Raw genomic sequence first — 20,222 nt, 5'->3', positions numbered from 1 at the left:
CCACAGCCAGCCAGTCCTCATTTCTTTTCCTGGACCTGCCATGAGGTCTGCTTGAGATAGATGCTTCAATGCTTGCTAAGAAAGAAGATGCCTGGGGAACTACTCCATGATGAAAACTGGAGTCCTTGAGGCTCTGCTCCGTAGAAGTTTGGTCTAGATTTTCTAGGATAACTCACCCCACTGAGGGAAATGAGCTCATCTGGTCAGTGACCTGACAGATGGCAATGACTTTGGTCAAGAGTGCCAAGAAAAACTCCCCAGAAGATTGCTGCTCCTCCCTGTGGCTTCAGTGGCAGTGCCACATGGATGGGTCTTTCTGCCTGGTAGCCTTCTCATACCCACAGAGTGTAAACACCAAAAGAAGCCACATTCCCTGGGATCTGCATTGGGGAATGGCTCAGTGTGTCTCTGACCTGATTTGAGTCAGCAGAGGAGGATCTGTCAAACGAAATCTCATTTGGGAAATGTGGGGCTGTTTTTAGATTCTTACCTGATAGAGTCCATCCTGGCATGTAAGGGCTGAGGAAAGTTGGCTGAAAAGAGCAAGAATCATCTAAGAAGCAGTGATGGAGCTGCACCCATCCTGCCCTGGTGGCTGGCTGCCAAAGTAGATTGGCTCCAGGTAAGTCATGGGCAAAGAAAAAAATACTTCTTCCTGCTCTGCATCAGCAGCCCGTGCATGGATCATAGGCTGCCAGAGCAAGGGCACAGTGGAGATTTGGAAGGACACCCAGAAGCTTTTACAATCTGATGGTATTTCTGGGGCTCAATGAATTCTTCCATCCAACCTCCTACTTCTAGGAAGGCTCCTCTCCTCCCTTCTCTCCAGGTGCCATGATGGACCTTTCATTTTTTTGATTGACTTTTAATTGAAGTATAGTCTCTTTACAATGTTGTGTTAATTTCTGGTGTATAGCATAGTGATTCAGTTTTTTATATATATGTATATTCCTTTTCATATTCTTTTTCACCATAGGCTATTACAAAGTCTTAAATATAGTTCCCTGCTGTTTATCTATTTTATATAGAATGGCCTTTCATTTACTACTGAGTGGCTATTTCCATACCACCTCTATCCATGTCTCCATCTGAGAGACTTCGTTATATTCTTGGCTGACTGAGGTGATCACAATCTGGGTTTTCTTCCCCTGGTTTCTTCCACTTGTAACTGAGAGATGAAGATTACCATGCAGTAAGTTCTCTAGGATGAAGGTACACATATTTGCTGTTACCAAGAATATCTAAACTACTTTCATCCATAGCAATTCATGTTTGGAGGTAGGGCACAGTAGTCTTCCTTTTCCAAGAGTTTTCCATCTGATTGTTCATGGCATACTTGTAAGTCTTAGAACCGTATAGGGACTAGTCGAATTACTTCCACTTGACCGCTGAGGACAGTGCTGCTCTATTGTGACTTCTCTGAGGAAGTCCAGAGAATTGGTGACAAAACTGATGCCTGGTCTCTTGATTTCCATTCTGGGGTTCTTTTTCCCAATCTTCCTTATTTTATTTATTCAATGTAGCAAATAAAATAAAACATCCCTACTACATGTCATGGAAGAAACGGGTTTCTAGTCTTATCTCCCACAGCCCTCCCACATAAACCATCTGTCCACCGCACCAAAACAGCTTTGTGTTTCAGCCTTTGCACCTTTGCTCCTGCGTTTCATTTGCTTGAACTGTCCTCCCCCAATTCTCTGCTTAATGAAACCTAGCCACCCTTTAAGCCCAGGCACAGCTGTCCTCTCTTCTATGTTCCCTCCTGATTATAGCAGCAGGAAGTAATTTTTCTTCCTTGGTATGCAGTTAATAAAAAGGGGGCAACTTTGATACCATCATATACTGCCTTGGAGTATGGCTGTTTTGCAGGCAAATTTTATCTCCCCAAATAAACTGTGAGGTCCAAAGAAGATAGAAACTGTGCTTCACATACCTTACTGTTCCCTATAGAGTCTTGCATAGACTGTAAGCTCAATATTTTATCTAATGAGCGAATGAGACATGGGGGAGGTTAAGTGCCTCCTCCAAAGTTTCACAATACTGAGGCTTGAATTTAGAATTCCAGCATCAGATCTCCATGTTCTCTCCACCAAGACATGCTGAGAACAATTCAGTTTTCACTCTGATTAGCCTCTTTGCAGGTCTGAATGGTTGAAAATAGGCTACTTCATATAGCTCAATCTAAGGCAATGCATATTGAGCTATTCTGGAAGAAGAGAAGAGTTTAAATGATTGGGCTTGGAACACTGAACTTCCTGGACCGTTGGTTAGAATGAAATGAGTAGTCCTGTCCCAAAGATGCCTCTTCCTTTCATAAACGAATTGATTCTTACCATGAGTCAATGTGGGAAGAAAGTATTGTGCTCATTAAGGTGACTTCATGGGCCAGACAGAGAGGAGAATGAGAGAGTATCCCAATGTTATCTTCTTTTGATCATCCATGCGCTATTTCCATCAGCATTGACTAAGCACGCTCTGTCTGCCCACAGTGGACAAGATAATGTGGACCCAGAAATATTACAAAATCCCTCATGGAAGGCCAATCTAGTTACCATCTATAGCTACTACAAATAGTTGAAGAAAAAAATCATACATTTACTGGATAATTTTTCATACTCTTCCTTTTGTTTATCTTAAGAGTTGAATTAAGGGTGGGGCTCCAGCCATCATTCTGGAAGTGAAATGTATACTCGGTCTATATACTGAATCAATCTATATACTGAAATGGAATAAAAGAGAGATCATGATGCTTACTTGGAATGTCTCAGAAAGCTGCTTTGGGTGGGAAACTCCCACAGGAGTTCCTCAAGTGACAACAAAAGTTTACTCACTTGCCTTCAGAGAGAGGTAGGATGTGACTAAAAGTAGAGCTCTTCTTCTGCTGAGCAGAGGGTACAAGTTTAGGTCAGAACTGTATTGTTCAAGCCAATAGAGAAGAGACTGATTCTATCCTCTTTCCCCTGTGGCTGTCAGGCTGTCTTTAAATAAATATTAAATACATGTTTAAAGAAGCAATACCAAATTGACCCATGAAGGCAGCTGTTTGTCTTGGTCTAGGCTTGTTTATCTCTGTCATTTTACTCATCAGAGGGAGTGGACCACTCCTTGCATAGTCACAGAAACCACAGTGGAACTCAGGAGTCTTGCATCCTTTGCATTAACATCCCATTGCTAACAGTAATTCATTCCATTTGTTTATTTATTAATGACAGTGATCTGGATTGCTCAAATGACTTCCTCATGCAAATTAAATATTAGGATATTAGGTCAACAACATCAGTTTTCTGAAAGCCACATCTCTCTGAAATACAGAAGAGGTTCAACAAATCAAGCAAAGACCAACAGCCTACTTCCTACCAGGCACTGTGCTAGGCACTGGATTCACAGTAGGTGAGATCTAGTATGGTTTATTCAGAAAACTACTCTGATAGACAAACAGAGGGATGCTTTTGTGGAAGGATAAAAATAATCTTCAGCACACCATATTTACAAAATTATAGACATAACCGAAGTAGCTCTGGCTTCCTTTAAAAACTCCTCAGGAGTTCTTCATCCATGCAGTTTACCATTTATTTTGTTCATGTAGTTACCACTTCTTGGTATGACAAATTTATAACTCAAAGAGTAAAAAGCAGAATTTCCTCTTACATGTTCTAAAATTACTTCTTTCAAAATTCAAAGTCTCTTTCTTCCTTTGAGTTTTAGCTTTGAAAAATCTGGTGAATCATTCCTGATTACACAGTATGTAAACTTTGTATTTTCACAAAATCGAATCATGTTCCTGTTCAGTCTTCTTTCCAAAGTGCTTTACCCCACTCAGTAAGTCGTCAGTCCTCACGTCATTTCTGAGAACTCTCTGGAACTTTCCTAGTTCTTCATGCGTGTACGGATGTGTATTGTTTCCAAGAGAGATGGCAGTAAGTACTTGAGGTGTAGACTACTGTGACTTTGCTTATATCCCAGCTGATGTCTACGTGGTTCTTTAATAGTAAACAGGTTAGTATTTCACACCATTTGTCATCAAACCGTGTTTCTTACCCAGACATTTCCTTGCTGTATAAACTTCCTTACCACAAAAACAAACAGAACAGCTCTACTGCAACAAGCACCTGTCTAGAACATTCCTTCAAAATTCCTTGTCTGCTGCTGCATTCCCTTCCCTGATTTTGGTTTCCTGTGTATACTTAAACACTCACCTGTGTGCTTAAAATAAACACATACACAAAACAAACAACAAAAATATCCAACACAGCCCTCATTTCCTTCTGCAAAACATCAAACAACAAACCCTCTCTTGTTCCCTACACATCCCCGTTTTTCTCTTAAACCTATTTCTACTGCCTCACTAAACTCCATCTTCTCTTCTGGCCCGTAGGGGTTCTTTGTCACCTTTTTTTTTCTTTTTTTCCTGCAGAGTTTGTGTTGAAAACACTACAAAAAGTAAAGACTTCTGCTGAACACTGGAATTTGACACAACATTGTAAAATGATTATAAATCAATAAAAAATGTTAAAAAAAAAAAAAGTAAAGACTTCTCATTCTCCAGTTAATGTGTAGCCAAGGCAGCGAGGAGAAAATAGGTCTCTTATGCCGAATAAATTTTAGCAATTAACAGTATCTTCTGTGCGTGCTACTTAAAAATTCAGCTTTTGACATTTCATACTTCACATATGTCAGCTGTGAACCTTGCGTTTAGGTAATAATTAACAACTTTAAAACTATACTCCGCAATGTTGAGGATGATTTAGCATGGCGCCTTGTGTATAAGAGCTGTATGGTAAATAATTGATGAGGCTTTACTCTGATAACCACGTGAGAAGTGCCTCACTATCCTGGAGGTTGTACTTCTTAATGCAGATGTCTGGTTTCAGTTTACTTAGCTCTATGAGTGTTTTTGATGGATGGATAGAAATCATGTGGTGGATTGATGAGGAATGGATGGAGTATATGGTTTTTAAGCTTTTAGGAGGTAATATACACTTTGGGACCGTCTGGATACTTTGTGGGCTAGTACTGGGTAGAATTAACACAAATATGACAGCAATATACATTCAAGTAAATTAATTAGTTCTAGAAACTCATGCTTTTTAATGTTTCATTTGGGTGTCTTTAAAAGCGTCAGCATTATACCTGTTCACTCAGGAAAAGCTTGTAAGTTTGTGGTGTACACTATAATGTTTCAGTCATACATATACATACATGTATTCCTTTTCATATTCTTTTTCATTATAGGTTACTACAAGATATTGAATATAGTTCCCTGTGCTATATAGTAAAAACTTGTTGTTTATTTTATATACAGTAGTTACTATATGCAAATTTCAAACTCCCAATTTATCCCTTCCCACCCCTTTTACCCCCTGATAACCATAAGTTTGTTCTCTATGTCTGTGAGTCTCTTTCTATTTCATAAATAAGTCCATTTGTGTCATTTTTTTTTAAGATTTCACATATAAGTGATACCATATGGTATTTTTCTTTCTCTTTCTGGCTTACTTCATTTGAAATGATGCTCTTCAGGTCCATCCATATTGCTGCAAATGGCATGATCTTGTTCTTTTTTATAACTGAGTAGTATTCCATTGCATAAATATACCACAACTTCTTCATCCAGTCATCTGTCAATGGACATTAGGTTGCTTCCATGTCTTGGCTATTGTAAATAGTGCTACTGTGAACATTGGGGTGCATGTGTCTTTTCAAATTATCTTTTTTCTCTGGATATATGCCCAAGAGTGGGATTGTTGGATCATATGGTAAGTCTATTTTTAGTTTTTTAAGGAATCTCCATACTGTCCTCCATAGTGGCTGCATCAATTTACATTCCCACCAACAACATAGGAGGGTTCCTGTATCTCCACACCTTCTCCAGCATTTATTATTTGTAGACTTTTTAATGATGGCAATTCTGATTGGTGTGAAGTGATACCTCACTGAAGTTTTGATTTGCATGAGCATCTTTTCATGTGCCTGTTGGCCATCTGGATGTCTTTGAGATGTCTATTTGGGTCTTCTGCCCATTTTTGATTGTGTTGTTTGTTTTTTGATACTAAGCTATATGAGCTGTTTGTACATTTTGGAAATTAGTCCCTTGTCGTTCGCATCATTTGCAAATATTTTCTCCAATTCTGTAGGTTTTCTTTTCATTCTGTTGATGGTATTCTTAGCTGTGCAAAACGTTTAAGTTTAGTTAGATTTCATTTGTTTATTTTTGCTTTTATTTTCATTACTCTATGAGCTGGTTCGAAAAAAATATTGCTGCAATTTATGTCGAAGAGTTTTCTGCCTATGTTTTCCTCTAGGAGTTTTATAGTATCCAGTCTTACATTTAGGTCTTTAATCCGTTGTGAGTTTATTTTTGCATGTGGTGTTAGAGGAAAGCTTTTTTTCTTTTTTAAGCAGATTAAATTGGAAAATTGGTAGCATAGGTGCGCCAGGGTGTCTTCAACCTTTCACTGAACTGTCCAGTCTAAGAACTTTTAGTCTAAGGAATCATTATTGGCCTCAGAACTTCTCAAAGGAAACCTCTACTGAGTTTTTGTCCTGCATTTTCTAGTGACAAGTTCAGTGCCGGCAGGGCTTCATGGACATGTGTGTGGGAACTTCACCTTTAGGCCACTGAGTAGGTGGCATCATATTTCAGTGAACTGGGAGTGAACACACAGTTCACAGGGACAAACACTGACCCAAGCATAAGGGAGAAGATCACTGAGTTTAATAGTCTAAAATATGTAATTAGTCAATGACTAGGAACTCTGCCACACATCGGTCTCGAAAGATAGTCGCATGTAGAATGTTTTCTTTTTCTACCTTAGGTATTTGCACTAATTGACTTGATAATACTATGTCAGTTGCTAATTTTAGAGGCCTTGGACTCGTTTTTACAGTATAGACATAAACTAAATGTGAGGTTGAAAAGAGCTAAGTTTTTAAAGAATATAAATAGAGTTCCTGTCAGAAGCTACATGTTGTTAATGAGAAGCCTGTAGAAATAGAAAAATATAATAAAAACCAAATGTCCTTCCCAACTGACTCAATTTTTGAAGAAAGCTGAAGAAACATAGGCATATGACCTGTGGTTTGAGAGATGCCCAAATAAACTCCTCCAACGTATTTATATTCAAATTTGACCCCACAGAGATCTTCAGTTTTTGCTTCAAAGATGTTCCGGCTATGGAAGGATCTATGTGCACCTTCCTCCTGATTGGGCCTCTGAAATGCAGTATGTTCCCCTGTCCTCCAGCTGCATTAGTCATCTCAGAGAAGTCCATAAAAATTCTATAAGGATTCTACAGAATTGAAGATCCCACCAGCTCTTATTTACAAAGCGCTTTGATACCTATTTACAGACTTCTGGTTCAGAATGAAAATGCACAGGACGTACAGCCTCTTCCTAGAATGTTCCCTATTTCCCTTTTGCTATTTAGGAACAGGAAGTCTATTAACTTAAAGTGCATATCCACAGGAAGCACATCATCCTCCAGGTACTTTGGTCATATCTACCAAATTTTAAAGTGAAGAGGGAACTCTGGGAAGATGGAGGAGGTGGTAGCAGAGTGTTGAATCTTCCCAGATCCCTTCAAAAGAACAAAGTAACTAGACAGCAAAACTCAAAACCCTTGAAAATATTTACAGTAAATCTAGGTGACAGAGTGTCTCCGTGAACATCAAAATACAAGCAGGAGAGGATAGCCAGAAGACCGGCATGTTATCGGCATCTATGCAGGAGGAAGCAGAAAAATCCAAGAGAAACAATGTGTCCCAAAGATCTGGAGATGGGAAAGCTCAACTAGAGCCAGCAGGTGTTCACTGGAAATCATAGTGGGCTCCCGGTAACAGCTAAATCTGGAGGGATTCTGTCCTCCGCAGTGAGTGAGAGCATGGAGCCCACAGTGAGAAGAACTGAGGGGGCTGAAGCCATCTAAACCCTCTGAATGCTTGAGACAGATAAGCCAGGGCCTCTTTCCAGGACAGCGTCCACACTGAGGAGAAAAGAAACTTCTGGGAGTAGAACCAAGATCTAGCTGGGACTAGGACAAGAAAGTCAAAGGAAGAGGAATTTAAGATAAAAATGGGGGAAAGAACAGAGCCAGGAAATCCCAGGAAGCCAGTCACTTGTTTTTGTACACTTTCTAAAAACAGCTCAAGAGGGACCTCGGTGAAGTTAGCATTTCTAACTTCTGACCCATGCCTTTTAACTAAACCATGCCTCCTAAAAGTTCAGGAAAATGACTTTTACATCAGAATGAACAACAGAAAAGGATGCAGGTCAAATCCTGTACAAACATTATTAGGAAAAAAAGAATAAGGAGCAGGATAGCATTCCTACAGACAATAAAGTCACTCCAGAAAAGCAAACCCTTAAACAGAATCAATATGGTAACTCACCTTTTCAAAGTGAAGTGAAAAACATTAGGAAAGTTATACAACACTTGAAAAGATAACATACATCAAAACTGGGGGGAAAAAATCAGAAATGAGGAGACAGAACTCAGAAACAGTTAGAAATAAAAGAAAAATTTATTTCAGAACTAAAAACTAAATTACAAGGACCACAAAAGCAAATAAATACAACAATTAATACTTTAAAATAAATGAATATTAAAAGGAGAGGAAATCTTAAAAGTCTATATTGAATTAAGAAAGAAATAAAAAGATTTAAGAGACAGTGACCAATATCAATAGCATGCAAAAAAGATCTAACATACAGTAATGGGAGTCCCAGTATTGGAAACCCAAAGCAAAGGACCAGAACAAATATTTCTTTTAAAATAATCAAGACAATTTCCTGAAATTAGAAAACAGAAAAGATACATGTAGAGCTGCATATAGGAAAAGCACACCACGTACCTGAGAATATTGATTCAGAATGATGAACCAAGACGTAGTCTAATAAATTACTGATTTTTAAAGAAATAGAAAAAGTCCTTTGGGCATGTAGTTTTAAAAAGACAGTAACTATAAGGAAAAGGAAATGAGGTTAGCACCAGATGTTTCAACAATAACACTTCTGTCTGAAGAAAATGGAGTAATTGATTCATAATTAAATATGAGCTGAGGATTTTATATTCAGAAAAACTGACTTTTAGGTACAAAGGACACCAAGTATTATCAACATGTGAGAACTCCGGGAATACTGTTCCTGTGAACCCTTCCTGTGTATCCTCTGGAAAACAAGCTTCAGAGTGACTAGCATCATATCAATGCGAAGACTTGTCAGCATTAAATATATGGCTACTTGTAGACTCAAGATAAAGTGAAGATAAAGGGTGTATGTATTGCATACAATGGCTCTATACTCTGACAGTGTAGATAGAGTAAAAATTACTTTTAAAAAATAGAAATGGAGCCAGCAAGGGCACCTGTTTCTTGTCCTTGCTCCCTTGTGCTGCGGCACAGTCCCAATAAAGCTTTGCCTGAATTTCTCGTCTGGCTTCTTTATCAATTTCTATTGATTAAAGAGTCCAAGGACCTAGGTTGGTAACATACTTTGTGGCCACTCTGGCAGGATGCCCATGGCACTTGTCACCCACGGAGAAGCTGCATTCAGAGGTCCTGGAGGTGCTTGGATACTTTGGGCGGGGGTGTGGGGATGAGAAACCAGCTAAGCTGTACCTGGATTCCTGACAGAAGGAAACTATAAGATAATAAGTGTTGCTGTTGTAAGTTCTAAGTTTGGGGATATATTTTACACAGTGATATAGAATTAAAACAATTAACTAAATCCCATTCCTTTTGGAAGTAGACCATGTAAAGCAAGAATAAATCTGGCACTTTGGGTGGATGGCTTGTTTTATAGAAAATGTCCTCATCAGTGCCACTTTGTTTTATTTCAGCTCCTTTTCAGTGAGGTGACCTTATCTCTGAAGGCTTAATTCAAAATAGGCTTGCTTTTTTAAAAATTGAGGTATAGTTGATTTACAATGTTGTATTAGTTTCTGGTGTACAGCATAGTGATTCAGTTATACATATATATTCTTTTTCATTTTAGGTTACTACAAGATATTAAATGTAATTCCCTCTACTATGCAATAGGACCTAATTGTTTATCTATTTTGTATATAGTAGTTTGTATCTGCTAATCCCAAACTCCTAATTTATCCCTCCTCACCTCCACTTTCCCCTTTGGTAACCATAAATTTGTTTTCTGTGTCTGTGAGTCTTTTTCTGTTTGGTAAATAAGTTCATTTATGTCATTTTTTAAGATTCCACATTTAAGTATATCATATGATATTTGTCTTTCTCTGTCTGACTTACTTCACTTAGTATGATAATCTCTAGGTCCATCCATGTTGCTGCAAATAGTATTATTTTATTCTGTTTATAGCTGAGTAGTATTCCACTGTGTGCATGTATACATCTTCTTCATCCAGTCATCTGTCAATGGATATTTAGGTTGCTTCCATGTCTTGGCTATTATAAATAGTGCTGCTATGAACATTGGGGTGCATATATCTTTTCAAATTAGAGTTTTCTCTGGATATATGCCCAGGAGTGGGATTGCTGGATCATATGGTAACTTTATTTTTAATTTTTTAAGGAATCTCCATACTGTTTTCCATAGTGGCTGCACCAAATTACATTCCCACCAACAGCATAAGAGGGTTCCCTTTTCTCCACATTTAATATTTGTGGACTTTTTAATGATGGCCATTCTGGCTGGTGTGAGGTACTATCTCATTGTAGTTTTGATTTGCATTTCTCTGATAATTAGCGATATTGAGCATCTTTTCATGTGCCTATTGGCCATCTGCATGTCTTCACTGGAGAAATGAAGGTCTGTCTGTTTAGGTCTTCTGCCCATTTTTTTCATTGAGTTGTTTGGTTTTTTTTGGTATTGAGTTGTATGAGCTGTTTGTATATTCCAGAAGTTAAGCTCTTGTAAGTCTCATTGTTTGCAAATATTTTCTCCCAGTTTTTAGGTTGTCTTTTCATTTTGTTTATGGTTTCCTTTGCTGTGCAAAACTTATAAGTTTAATTAGGTCCAAAATGGGCTTTCTTTACAAATTCATATTGTTTTCTTTTCTGGAAATGAGTTTTTTCAATCTCCTCTTTTATTTGAAAACTGCAATTTGAAAGTTATTTAGTCAAGAATCATCCCAGACTCTGGTTTATTACTTTATACACTTATTCATTGTTTTCTGTACTTAACTGTCTTTCTCCATTGTCTGCATTCTTCCACCTTTCTTTAGAGATTTTCTTAATTCTTTTGGCTCTTGGATGGAGCATAAGATTTACTTGAATAAGACCTCATATTGTTTCCACATTTTAACATTTTTTTCTTTTCTTTTTTTGGCTGGAACTACATTTTTTATATTATAGTCATTGCTCTGAAAGCTTGTACATTACTTCCCTTTATTTCTCCCTTAATTAGGAAAGAAGGAATAAATTCTACTTTAAGAGGTAGCCCAATAACCACTTTTAGTAGTTTCTATCAGGAAAAGAATATTTACATTATTTTTTGAAGATTTTCCAGAATACTTTGTTCTTTGAACAATGTAAGTAACTCAGATTTAGGAGGCTTAAAATTAGAGGGAGGCTCCTCTCTTTCCCTCCCTCCTTTCCTCTCAGAATGGCAATTCCTCAGTGATATGGGAGAATTTAGAAGGATAAGAGGAAAGGGAAGATTTCCGAATACCATTTTACTTTGTTTACCAAGTTCTGAGAAAGCCTATTCAGTGTGAAATGTGAAGGGACCCGAGGATTATTTTGATTGAATCAGGATTATAGGCCCTCTACAGACTGGATAATAAAGCAAGAATCTTCAATATGCTGCATACAAGAGACCCACTTTAGGGAGAAGGACACATATAGATTGAGAGTGAAAAGATGGAAAAGGATATTCCATGCAAATGGAAAAGCCAAAAAAGCAGGTGTAGCAGTACTGATTTCAGACAAAATAGACTTTAAAACAAAGGCCATAGAGAAAGATAAAGAAGGACATTTTATAATGATTAAAGGAGTAATACAAGATGAGGATATTACAATCATTAATATATATGCACCCAATATAGGAGTACCTAAGTACATAAAACAATTACTAACAGAGATAAAGGGGGTATTGATGGGAATACAATCATTGTCAGAGATTTTAACACTGCATTAACATCACTAGACAAATCTTCCAGACAGAAAATAAATAAGGCTACAGAGAAATTAAATAATATAATAGAAAAATTAGATTTGGTGGATGTTTTCAGAGCATTACACCCCCCCCAAAAATAGGATATACATTCTTTTCAAGGGCATATGGAACATTTTCTAGGATTGATCATGTACTTGGGCACAAAAGAAGCCTCAACAATTTTAAGAAGATAGAAGTTATCTCAAGCATCTTTACTGACAACAATGCCATGAAACTAGAAATGAACAATGGAGAAAAAAAGGAAAGCATGGAGATTAAACAATATGCTATTAAAAAAACCAATGGGTCAATGAGGAAATCAAAGCTGAAATTAAAAAATATCTTAAGACAAATGAAAATGAAAGCACAACTACACAAAATTTATGGGACGCAGCAAAGGCAGTGCTAAGAGGAAAGTTTATAGCAATACAGGCCTTCCTCAAAAAAAGAAGAACAATCTCAAATAAACAATCTAACCCACCAGCTAAAAGCAATAGGAAAAGAAGAGCAAAAAACCCCAAAAGGCAGCAGAAGGAAGGAAATAATAAAGATCGGGGAGGAAATATATAAAATAGAGATTTTAAAAAATAATAGAAAAAAATCAATCAAACCAAAGCTGGTTTTTTGAAAAAGTAAATAAAATTGACAAACTCTGGCCAAACTCACAAAGAAGAAAAAAGAGAGAACACAAATAAGCAAAATAAGAAAGGAAAATGAAGAAATTACAACAAATAACATAGAAATACAAAATATCATATGAGAATATTATGAAAAACTATATGGAACCAAAATGGATAACCTAGAGGAGATGGACAAGTTTCTAGAAACATACAGTACACCAAGACTGAATCAAGAGGAAACTGACCACTTGAACAAACCAATTACTAGAAATGAAATTGAATTAGCAATGAAAAATCTCCCTACAAATAAAAGTCCAGGACTGGACAGCTTCACCAGGGAATTCTACCAAACATACAAAGAAGAACTCATACCAGTCCTTCTCAAACTCTTCCAGAAGATTGAAAAGGAGGGAATACCCCCAAACTCATTCTATGAAGCCACCATCACCTTGATACCAAAACCAGGCAAAGACACTACCAAAAAAGAGAATTATAGGCCAATATCACTGATGAACATAGATGCCAAAATCCTCACCAAAATAGCAAATAGAATCCAACAGCACATAAAAAAGATTATACATCATGATCAAGTGGGGTTCATCCCAGGGACACAGAGTGGTTCAACATATGCAAATCAATCAATGTAATACATTACATCAAGAGAAAGGACAAAAACCACATGATCATCTCAATAGATGCAGAAAAAGCATTTGATAAAATTCAACACCCATTTATGATAAAAACTCTCGTCAAAGTGGGAACATACATAGAGGGAACATATCTCAACATAATAAAAGCTATATATGACAAACCTACAGCCAGCATAGTACTCAATGGTGAAAAACTCAAAAGCTTCCCACTAAAATCTTGGACAAGACAAGGCTGCCCACTATCACCACTCCTATTCAACATAATCTTGGAACTCCTAGCCACAGCAATCAGGGAAGAGAGAGAAATAAAAGGGATCCAAACTGGGAAAGAAGAGGTAAAAGTGTCACTATATGCCAATGACACGATACTATATATAGAAAACCCTAAAAGGTCCACACAAAAACTACTAGAGCTAATCGAAGAATTCAGCAAGGTAGCAGGTTACAAGATTAATGTTCAAAAATCAGTTGCATTTCTTTACACTAACGATGAATCAACAGAAAAAGAAAGTAAAGAAACAATCCCCTTTAAAATAGCACCCAAAGTAATAAAATACCTAGGAATAAATCTAACCAAGGAGGTGAAAGACTTACACACAGAAAACTATAAACCACTGATGAAGGAAATTAAAGAAGACTTTAAAAAATGGAAAAATATTCCATGCTCCTGGATTGGAAGAATCAATATTGTTAAAATGGTCATACTGCCCAAGGAAATCTACAGATTTAATGCAATCTCTATCAAATTACCCAGGACATATTTCACAGAACTAGAACAAATCAGAATAAAATTTATATGGAACCACAAAAGACCTAGAATTGCCAAAGCATTACTGAAGAAAAAGAAAGAGGCTGGAGGAATAACTCTCCCAGACTTCAGCCAGTACTTTAGAGCTACAGTCATCAAGACAGCATGAGACTGGTACCAAAACAGACATATGGACCAATGGAACAGAATAGAGAGCCCAGAAATGAACCCACAAACTTTTGGTCAACTAATCTTTGACAAAGGAGGCAAGAATACACAATGGAATAAAGACAGTCTCTTCAGCAAATGGTGTTGGGAAAACTGGACAGCAGCATGTAAATCAATGAAGCTAGAACACTCCCTTACACCATACACAAAAATCAACTCAAAATGGATAAAAGACTTAAACATAAGGCAAGATACAATAAACCTCCTAGAAGAAAATATAGGCAAAACATTATCTCACATACATCTCAAAAATATTCTCCTACGATAGTCTATACAAGCAATAGAAATAAAAGCAAGAATAAACAAATGGGACCTAATGAAACTTACAAGCTTCTGCACAGCAAAGGAAACCATAAGTAAAACAAAATGACAACCTACGGAATGGGAGAAAATTTTTGCCAATGATGAAACCGACAAAGGCTTGATCTCCAGAATATATAAGCAGCTCATACAACTTAATAAGAAAGAAACAAACAACCCAATCCAAAAATGGGCAGAAGGCCTAAACAAGCAATTCTCCAAGGAAGACATACAAATGATCAATAGGCACATGGAAAAATGCTCAATATCACTAATTATCAGAGAAATGCAAATCAAAACTACAGTGAGGTATCACCTCACACCAGCCAGAAAGGCCATCATTCAAAAGTCCACAAATGACAAATGCTGGAGAGGCTGTGGACAAAAGGGAACCCTCCTACACTGCTGGTGGGAATGCAGTTTGGTGCAGCCACTGTGGAAAACAGTATGGAGATTCCTCAAAAGACAAGGAATAGATTTACCATATGACCCAGTAATCCTGCTCCTGGGCATATATCTAGAAGAAACCCTATTTCAAAAAGACACCTGCACTCCAATGTTCATGCAGCACTATTTACAATAGCCAAGATATGGAAACAGCCTAAATGTCCATCAACAGATAACTGGATAAAGAAGAGATGGTATATTTATACAATGGAATACTACTCAGCCATAAAAACTGACAACATAACACCATTTGCAGCAACATGGATGTTCTTGGAGAATGTCATTCTAAGTGAAGTAGGCCAGAAAGAGAAAGAACAATACCATATGAGATCGCTCATATGTGGAAATAAAAAAAAATAGAACATAAATACAAAACAGAAACAGACTGATAGACATAGAATACAAACTTGTGGTTGCCAAGGGGGCGAGGGGTGGGAAGGGACAGACTGGGATTTCAAAATTTGTAGATACTGACAGGCATATAAAGAATAGATAAACAAGATTATACTGTATAGCACAGGGAAATATATACAAGAAAAAATGAGACAATATATGTATGTTCATGTATAACTGAAAAATTGTGCTTTACATTGGAATTTGACACAACATTGTAAAATGACTATAACTCAATAAAAAAAGTTTAAAAGAAAGGTTATATGCCCTCTAAATTACAATAATAATAATAATAGTAGTTGTAGTAGTAGTAGTAGTAATAATAATAATAATAATAATAATAATAATAATAATAATAATAAAACAAAAATTACATCACTTTTCCTTCCAAAATATTTAGAGGGAAGTATGCTATATGAGGAAAATGGCCTTAGAAGAACATGGCAGTATATGTCTTCTATCATGAAAACACACATGAGATCCTATCAAATAAGTGCTTTTTCTTTATTATTTCCTTCCTTCTGCTGCCTTTTGGGTTTTTTTGCTCTTCTTTTCCTATTGCTTTTAGCTGGTGGGTTAGATTGTTTATTTGAGATTGTTCTTCTTTTTTTGAGGAAGGCCTGTATTGCTATAAACTTTCCTCTTGCACTAAGTATTTTACCCCTTTTTAAGTGTCACAGTCCTAAAATAATTACACCAATCAAACCACAGTGGCAACAACAATTGCATAAAAGATTTTCTAAGTGTTATCTTGTTTTGTTTGTTTTATTAGCACATGACCCCAGAGAAGCTAAGCAAAGACCCCATACCCTAGCTATGTGGGATTACTCTAAGTTGGTCCTTAAGGCAACACAGACATCAGATGTGTGTACTTGGAGATGAAAGATACTCCTTCCCAACATGAAAGAAAATATTTAGGGATTTGGGAAAGAGCATATGATGTTTTTGCAAGATGCCACCAGTCTTTCTCAGTAACGTATCCCAAATGATAAAACCTGGTGGCCAGAAAGGGCTGGTGAGAGAAAAGTCTGACAAGGATAGCTGGCAAAACAAAACCCTTGGTGAACTCAACCCAAGGGGAAAATACAGAGAGAGAAGAGAAATCAGTATTTCTCAAAAAGTTTTTCTCACCAAATTCCTTTCATTTTAGAATTGAGGAAACTGAGGTGCGGACATAATGACTAAAGGTATACAACTAGTTACTGTCAGAGCTGGCTTTTTTTTTTTTTTTTTTACTATATCACAGTGCCTCTTCACTTTTCTAATTTCCAAACTCTGTCCTATTCTAAATTGCCCTTATTCATTGGCACTTTAGTTTCTGCACCTAGAGGTTTAGACGCATTTGGAAATTTCTTTTAAACACGTTGATTCACTTAGGGCTGAATTCTTCGTGACAGCAAGAATAACTCCATCCTGGGGCGATTCCGGCAGGGTGAGGGATTCAGGAACCAATCACAATGTGTTCCCTTCTTCCAGGTTCTCCATGTTTCATAGGAGAGATCAGGTTCCTGAGGGTGCACAGGCCCCCAAAAGCCATCCTAAGGATGTCTGTGGAGAAAAGAAGGCCAAGTTCCCTGGGTCCAGTTACCCTTCACAATCATCCTTAGGACGACCTTGGGGAACGGATTCCTCCTGTGGCAATGATGTAGGTGGACTGGGTGGGAGAGGCAGGTTAATGAGCTGTATGTATATAGTTAAGTCTTCGGTCCTTCTTAGCATCAGCTGACAAGACCATGTCCTTCTCCCTCTGCCTCTCAGAGCCACTGCATCTAGGCAGGGAGAGGAAAAGGGAGTGATACTGCAGCTAAATTTGAGAGTAATCGTTACTGTATCAGTGTGCAAATGACATGTTCTAATGGGCAGTATAGGAGTGCACAGGATTGTCTGGCTATCTTGTATCTTCTAGGAATGGTCTAATTCTTCTTCATATTCTTTCTTCTAATAATGAATTGCGAGAGAACAGGATGTACTTGTGCTTTATAATCCAGGCAAACAATACAGGTATTGGCTAACATGGTTTGACACGATCAGCTGCTTTAAGCCAGTCAGGCAGAAAAGCACTGGACTATTGTGGGGATTGCATGGGCCCTTCCAACACTTTTCTTTTCAGCCCATTAATCAGCAGCAGAATTGCCAAGAGAACACATTACTGCGCTGTAGCTCAAAGAGGTCTGTGGTTGTGAATGGGTTGACCAGGAACAAAGTTGTATCATTCCAATTCTGATTGATGAATACTGAAGTCCTTGCTAAATAATGATTACCAGTCCCAGGGTCCACAAATCATTCAGTGGGTGAATAAGGGCTAAATTAAACAAACTTGGGCTTGTGAACACAGATTTTTCTTGCAATGGGGTGCAGAGGTGTAGAGATGGTGGGAAGGGGGAGAGAAGAACTAGATTTGGCTGAATAAGCAAAGAGAAAACAGCTGCACTCTGGGTTCTCTTGATGCCTTGAGCATTTCTCTCCCTCACACCTTCCCTTGTCCTGTCTGCACATTCACCATCTCTGTAGTCAGATTACCTCTGAATGGCACCACCGTAGTCACTCCCTTCTCTCACCCTTGGCTCCCTCCTTACAGACTCCCATGTCTAGCCAAATGGAGTTATTGCCTACTCAAATGACTTAAACCTCCCCTCTCTCAAAGCTTTTCTACTCAAATTCTCCAACACCCTCTACTGTCTCCCAATAACTTGTTTCTAGCATAGTACATTTTATGCCATTCCCTTTTTCTCTTTTAATTTCTCTCTCTCTCTCTCTCTCTCTCTCTCTCTCTCTCTCTCTCTCTTTTTTTAATCACTCCTGTGTCCTAGAATGGTCGTGTGGAAAGATAGTATTCCTCTACTTGGGTTAGATGAACTTTTCAAAAATGCTTAGCGTATTTCTACCAATTCTGGACACAGACTAGGTAGGCTATCAGAGTTGCAAAAATATTTTGGATAATATCAAATTTAAATATTGCTTTTCTGTTTGGGGTTCCTTGAGATATATCCAAACAACTAATGGAGATTTTTTTTTTTTCAGTTTTAAATAAGCTCTGGTTGCTTTGGTGTCAGCAATCTCAAGTGTCACTTCTTGCCAGCTTTCCACTTGGTAGAAGGTGCTTCCTAAAGATGCACTTCTGTGAAGTCAAAACCAGCATATACTGAGCCAAATTACAATTAAAATGCTTGCTGGCTGCTCCTTTCACCAGAATAGTTCTGTGTTTCCACTTTTGGGGAATATATCTGCCTGTCGATGTTTGCAAACGCCAGTACCTTTTTGATAGTACAAACTCACAGTGTTCCTCTTCAAGAATGCCAGCATTCATAATTTTGAAGCCTCAAACTTTCAAGAAATGGAAGTAACTGAATTTCTCTGCATTTTAAAGTAGAAATGGTAATATTACATGGCTGGACTTTTCTATAAAGTGTGGATTGGCAATATGTTGCTTATGCTTTCAAAAACAGGGTTCTTCTAAATTTATGCCTAGGTATCAGTCATAAGCTAACATATTCTTTGACTCTAAACTTTCTTTCTTGCCCCAGAAATCCCAAATGATTGCTGAGATGCAGAAATTTACAGAAGTTTGACTTGAAACAAAATGTTTCCAAATTCAGGTAGATGTAAATTATAATTTATTACTGCAAGGAAAACACTCTCAGTTGCAACATCTCTTACTGGAAAGTTTTTGAATTTTCTAGATATGACAAATAAAGATTCATGAGGTGTGATTTCACAGGAGAAAGGGCATTTCAGTGATAACTTTTTTTGTAGGTATAATGGGAAATCACAATAGCAACTAGATAAACTTCATGGAAATCATCTGTGAACTTAATTGAACAAATGAAATCCATTGAACTCTGGAAAGCCAAACATGCATGTTAATTATTTAGTTTCTGGTATTAAGCCCTTTCCATTTCCCTGCAGAGTTGTTTGTGGGATCTATTATTTTGAAAACATTCTATTTTAACTTGAATTGTCAATAACTTGATCCTAGTAACATGTTACAAAGGGCATTAGATTAGGAACCATTTGGCCTGGGCTTCATTCTCACTCTGCTACTTACCAGGTTGGTGACCACTGTCATCTCTCTTCCATACTTTAGATCTGTCATCTCATCTGTTCGGTAGGAATAAGAAATACCTGATCTTGTTGCCACTGAATATTGTTGTGGGAATCAAATCAGGTCCTAGTTGTTAAACCACTCTGAAACTATAAAGTGCTATACAATATGAGGCATTCTACTCATTATCATCTCAGAATTCCTCTCGGATTACATTGCCTCCAATGCATTATTTAGGAAAAGTACGAACTTGAATGCCATATGGAGTCCCTGTTGACACTGCAGATGTTGGTTAATTTTAGATTCTAAAAGAACAAAAGAACAGAAGCGCTACCAAGCAAATTAGCCTCTCTTTAGTTTTTTTCTTCGAAATCTCCTATTATACAAATACCCAACTAAAAATGGCAGGCAAAATATTATAGAAAATTACATCATTTGAAGCATTGTGATTCTGTATAGCCAAGTCCTTTCACAGTTTATTTTTGCAGTAATTTATTCCCCTCAAAGCACATCGCCAATGAATGTAATGCTATGAGATTAATTGTGATTATTTGAGGATCAAGAAAGAGGATTTTAACCTTTAACTTCAAATAACACAGAGATAGGGGAAATGTAAAGGTCTCAGAAGAGTCACAAAAAGAGATGCAATCCATTTTGGTGGTCATAGTCT

At 37.4% G+C, this 20,222-nt stretch overlaps 1 protein-coding gene across 1 annotated transcript in view; it reads left to right on the top strand.

Moving 5' to 3' along the window:
- The first annotated feature begins 605 nt into the window (after window positions 1-605).
- Window positions 606-20,222, top strand: part of SOCS5 (suppressor of cytokine signaling 5) — an 83,928-nt gene continuing 64,311 nt past the window's right edge. Inside the window, exon 1 of the mRNA XM_072937774.1 lies at window positions 606-622. The gene's annotated coding sequence lies outside the window, so the exon portion shown is untranslated. The remainder of the gene's footprint in view (window positions 623-20,222) is intronic.

This window comes from Vicugna pacos, chromosome 15 (assembly GCF_048564905.1).
Source record: "Vicugna pacos chromosome 15, VicPac4, whole genome shotgun sequence".
NCBI lineage: Eukaryota > Metazoa > Chordata > Mammalia > Artiodactyla > Camelidae > Vicugna > Vicugna pacos.
Note: the sequence above shows the minus strand (reverse complement) of the source record. Positions and strands in the feature narration are given on the sequence as shown.